Source organism: Oncorhynchus nerka, linkage group LG20, assembly GCF_034236695.1.
Source record: "Oncorhynchus nerka isolate Pitt River linkage group LG20, Oner_Uvic_2.0, whole genome shotgun sequence".
NCBI lineage: Eukaryota > Metazoa > Chordata > Actinopteri > Salmoniformes > Salmonidae > Oncorhynchus > Oncorhynchus nerka.
In genome coordinates this window covers 40,488,068-40,494,067 of record NC_088415.1, presented here as the reverse complement: position 1 = coordinate 40,494,067, position 6,000 = coordinate 40,488,068, and positions in this window count along the sequence as shown.

Genomic DNA, 6,000 nt, shown 5'->3' with positions numbered 1-6,000 from the left:
CTCTCTCGCCCCGAACAATGGTACCCAAATGCTGGCTCACTGTTAAATCATACCATGTGGACATTGATTACATTTTGTCACCAAAACCATGAATTGACTTGGGGAAAGGAATTGTATCATTTTCTTCATTCATTTACTTAAGTTAAAAGTTCAAAACCTTTACCTGTACCAGTCACAGCTTTGAACATTTATCCAAGGCCTGTCTGCTCATTGGGCAGTCGTCTATAGCGCCAGATTGAAAGGGCGCCATTTTCTGAGCTAAACTGACCAAGACGCACCTCCAACAACAACACATACAACCTCACATAATACTGCCCAAAAACAATGACAATTTCTCTCAACCAGTGACATATGGGCTTTTTAGGTGAGCACTAATGGTGCCCTGTGATAAGCAGTGTCCATTTTGTCAAAGTCAGGGGCGCAAAATATTTTGCTTGTCCATTCCCGGCGCGCTTCTCCATTGTGCTGTTGGAGAGACGCATCGCTGCAGTTCTCCACCAACGTTGTCAAAAAACAGACACTTTTTTACATCATGCAGGTTTCTCCGATCAAATAACCTAAATGACGCTCAATCAAATAAAACAGGTCAAAGTCAAATGGACGCTACGGAATGAACAATCACAACTGTTGTCCAGGAGTTTCACCCCATTGTCATGATCAGTGGTTTCAAGTTTGTATCCGTCAATTATTGACAAGCTGATCATGGAGAAAAAGAAAATACTTCTGCATTTCCCGTTGTGTAAATCAAATCAAATCTTATTTGTCACATACACATGGTTAGCAGATGTTAGTGCGAGTGTAGCGAAATGCTTGTGCTTCTAGTTCCGACAATGCAGTAATAACCAACAAGTAATCTAGCTAACAATTCCAAAACTACTACCTTATAGACACAAGTGTAAGGGGATAAAGAATATGTACATAAAGATATATGAATGAGTGATGGTACAGAGCGGCATAAGCAAGATACAGTAGATGGTATTGAGTGCAGTATATACATATGAGATGAGTATGTAAACAAAGTGGCATAGTTAAAGTGGCTAGTGATACATGTATGACATAAGGATGCAGTAGATGATATAGAGTACAGTATATACGTACAGATATGAGATGAATAATGTAGGGTATGTAAACATTATATTAGGTAGCGTTGTTTAAAGTGGCTAATTCCCATTATTAAAGTGGCTGGAGTTGAGTCAGTGTGTTGGCAGCAGCCACTCAATGTTAGTGGTGGCTGTTTTAACAGTCTGATGGCCTTGAGATATAAGCTGTTTTTCAGTCTCTCGGTCCCAGCTTTGATGCACCTGTACTGACCTCGCCTTCTGGATGATAGCGGGGTGAACAGGCAGTGGCTCGGGTGGTTGCTGTCCTTGATGATCTTTATGGCCTTCCTGTGACATCGGGTGGTGTAGGTGTCCTGGAGGGCAGGTAGTTTGCCCCCGGTGATGCGTTGTGCAGACCTCACTACCCTCTGGAGAGCCTTACGGTTGTGGGCGTAGCAGTTGCCGTACCAGGCGGTGATACAGCCCGACAGGATGCTCTCGATTGTGCATCTGTAGAAGTTTGTGAGTGCTTTTGGTGACAAGCCGAATTTCTTCAGCCTCCTGAGGTTGAAGAGGCGCTGCCGCGCCTTCTTCACGATGCTGTCTGTGTGGGTGGACCAATTCAGTTTGTCTGTGATGTGTACGCCGAGGAACTTAAAACCTACTACCCTCTCCACTACTGTTCCATCGATGTGGATAGGGGGGTGTTCCCTCTGCTGTTTCCTGAAGTCCACAATCATCTCCTTAGTTTTCTTGACGTTGAGTGTGAGGTTATTTTCCTGACACCACACTCCGAGGGCCCTCACCTCCTCCCTGTAGGCCGTCTCGTCGTTGTTGGTAATCAAGCCTACCACTGTTGTGTCGTCCGCAACTAGATGATTGAGTTGGAGGCGTGCGTGGCCACGCAGTCGTGGGTGAACAGGGAGTACAGGAGAGGGCTCAGAACGCACCCTTGTGGGGCCCCAGTGTTGAGGATCAGCGGGGTGGAGATGTTGTTGCCTACCCTCACCACCTGGGAGCGGCCCGTCAGGAAGTCCAGTACCCAGTTGCACAGGGCGGGGTCGAGACCCAGGGTCTCGAGCTTGATGACGAGCTTGGAGGGCACTATGGTGTTAAATGCCGAGCTGTAGTCGATGAACAGCATTCTCACATTGCAAATAGGCTCTCGAGAACTGCTGATAAAGTTGGGTAGCTGATATTCAGAGCTTGAATTGCCAAACTGATTAGTCACATAAATCGGGACTAATAAAGCCAATTTTTACAAAAGGTAGGCCAACAACATAGATGGGCATTCAAAAAATTCCATTGTGGGCGACAAGGTAGGCTTACACCCCAGTCAGCACGAGCCAATGTCTTTTGGACGTCTTTTATTGGTCCTGTCCGGATCGGATGTCTTTTTTTGGTGTTTTACAAACATTAGGCTTACGACAGTTAGGCATTTATGAAATTCACTATAGGATATACCTCAGTAAGCAGAAAGCACGGACCGATGCAGACACCTTTTGGACGTCTTTTTTTGGTGCAGCCCGGCCTTGATTTCCACATACACGGACATTGGTGTTTGGTCCGGACCAAATCTGAACCAATCATGTTTAGTTCACATTTGGTGCGGTTCAGACCGGCCTTGATTTCAATGGTCATTTATTTTTGGTCCGGTCCAAATCTTAACCAATCATAGACGTCGATGGTTGGTTCAGATTTTGTCTGGTATGAACCAGCCTTGATTTGGCCCAAACATATACGTCTGGAAAATACTTATTTTTAACTAATTCAGAACTGAAAATGAACCTGATTTCAACGTCCGGAAAATATGTATTTTTCAACGTTCCAGAGAATATGTATTTTTCAACGTCCGAAAAATACTTTTTCACCTTTCATTCAGAACCTAAATTGAACCTAACTTCAACGTCTGGAAAATATGTATTTCTGACATCTTTTCAACTACATTTTGCTTACTGTGACTATTCTAGTTTCGCCCGGGTGGTATTTTTTGATCTTGGCTAGGGCGGCAGAACCACAAGGACCGGCCCTACATTTATCACCATTGATTCAAAATGGTAAGAAAACGAATTATACAGTGCATGAATTTACTTATGATCCAAGTTTTTAAAAACAAAGCTTTAATAAAATTACATTATATATTTGTTTGCCATTACGAACTAAAAGGGTTATAAAACCCAATATGTTTTATAACTGAACCCAGTAACCCCACAACAACCCTTATAAATACCTTTCAGGTAAAAATGTTGATGTTCTTAATAAAAAGTTGATGTATTGTTCCTCTTTACATTCTACTAAACATTAAACTCCGTAAGGAAAAACATTTGTCTCGCCTGTTTACAGACAGGTTTTTACACAGCTGTAAATACTTCAGTGATAAAGGGAATCCCCTTGCCAACAACTGGAGTTCTCTTGCCAGCACATGGACAGGCAATGAAGTCTGGGTAATGCTCAGTAGGGCAAAACATACCAATGAATATGAGCTTTTCTTATTGAACAAATTCAAGTAGTACCTCACTGTTTCACCAGCTTCAAAAAGTGATCTACTGTGTAGTACCTATTGGACACAACCCTGGACCTCTGCAATGTTCCGCTACATTTTTCGACTGAATTGTGGCCCTGACTACAGGCTGGTAATAGAACAGCAGTGTTGCACTCAAGGCCAGAGTGGAGCAGGAACCATTAACATATGGGCATGGACATAGCCAGCCAGCAGCAGCGAACATCTGGACACCAGGCACCGTGGACGCATCTCAAATGACACTCTATTCCCTATAAAGTGCACTACTTTTGACCAGGGCACATAGGGCTTTCATCAAAAGTTGCGCACTATGTAGGAAATAGGGTGCTATTTGGGACGTAGCCGTGTCAGTCAGTACAGACACCCACAGAACCATCGCAGCTGAGCCAAGCCTGTTCTCACATCTTAACATCCACATCCTTTGTTCTCATGTCTGGCCAGACCCAGAAAGACTTATTCATAGAATAAAATATATATAATTGAAGTAAAGTTATGGAATGGTTCCTATATGGTTGGAAAGTGGAAACAGAACTAAGTTTATCTTCGGTCTCTCCAAAATGACCAATAACAATCTGTCCTTTATCAAATAAATGTATCATACCAGAGGATACTAGCTTTATAATGTTCATGGTTTGTCCAAGTATCTCCATGTTTTTCAGACCATACAGTCCATGTCAGCTAACGTTTTTTTTAGCCCATTGATTTTGTTGTAATGTTTCAGTCATTCAGATATCACATGAACACACATAAGACATGGCAAAATGTGTAGAATTGTAGGAAATTAGCTTTAACTCTTATTTAAGTTTTGGGAACCCCTGCATTAGAGGAATTAATTGGGGTAGCCATAGGCCTATCTAAGCCCAAAAGGCTATTGTTATCATTCAATAACAAACAAATGATTTATATATAGTTTATATTAGGAGAGAAATAGAAGAGGAAGAGTATAAACTGTCCTTATAATGACCCCTAAATTATGTTCTGCCTTTAGTCGAGACACACACACACACACAGTTATGTTCTATCCTCGTTGAGACCTAAAACACATTTCCATTCAAAATCCTATTTTCCCTAACCCCTACATTTCAAATATACTTTAGCCTCATGGGGACGTGGGAAATGTCAGTTAGCTGACTCTTCCTCTTCTATTTCTCTCCTAATATAAACTATATAAAATCTCCCCACAGGCGAGAACATCCCTTGTTTCACTATCCTAGAATAACAAACGGCTGCGGGACATGGGGGGCTTCCAAATATCTGCGGGGGGCAACATCGACATATCTGCAGTGTGTGGAAACTGTAGTGATGTTACCGGGAGATATTCGTGATTCCTCCTGCTTTGAGCTCTGCCATATCGTCCCAGCTCCACGTGGTAATTTATGAATATCTCTACATGCTAATGTGTGGCTCCAGAGACACACACACGCTAACATGCTGCTCCAGAAACGTCTATACTCGGCTGCATAACAATGGTAACTACCAGCATGCAGCAAAAAGGCGGGGTGCAGAGGGCGATAGAGTGAACATTTATTTATAACAGACGAGGGGGGTAATGCAAATGCTAAGAGGGGAAGCAGTACGTTTAAGAAAGATACACCTCTTACAGCCCAATGACACTGGCCTGTCTGCGAAAAGGCATTCAATAACAGCATTGTCGAAGTGTGTTAATATAAGTCTCAATGCAGCTCTGTACAGACATGTTTCCATTGCTCTAATTCCTTATACTGGAGCAGTGAACAGTCATCACAACCAGGAACGTTGAAACAAATTCTCTAGGGAATGAATGACCTTGATTTTAGAGGTTATAATCTCAACAAAAGCACTAATTAGGCCTACTCCATGCATAGGAGCACAAGGACTTGTCAAACACTACGTCTAGACGTCTCGTGTAGTGCTATGCCATCATGTTATGGCTGATGTATTAGAAGATAAGTATTTCTTTGTCAGCATCATTCTGTCACAAAACAATACATCGAAGCATGTCAATATGATCAAATGGCAAATAAATATGTTTTGATCATATGTTCCATCGTATGACTGAAAATTATCTGCGTGTTTGAAACAATCGTGTAACAATTCACTTGGGAAAAAATAAACCATGTTTCTCTCAATGGATCCAAACGCCATCCCGTTTTAGGGTTTGTAAATCATTCTAAATCGACTGCAACATTTCCTTTTATAACATATCTTTCAACGGTCTCTAGGCAGACATGTGGGACACAAAAGGCCTGCAACACATCTGTATTTAAAAAATGTTTTTGAACAAATTATCCAGGGTGAGGGAATACTTTTACTGCCCATTATACTTGAATTAGTCACTGCTGTTTATGGTGTAAGTGAGCAGACCAAATATACCTTATAACTTAATAGCCTACATTCCAAAAGTGGCCAGAAATTGTTTGGGGTTTTCCCATAAATCAAATCCATGTTTTGGATTCGTGT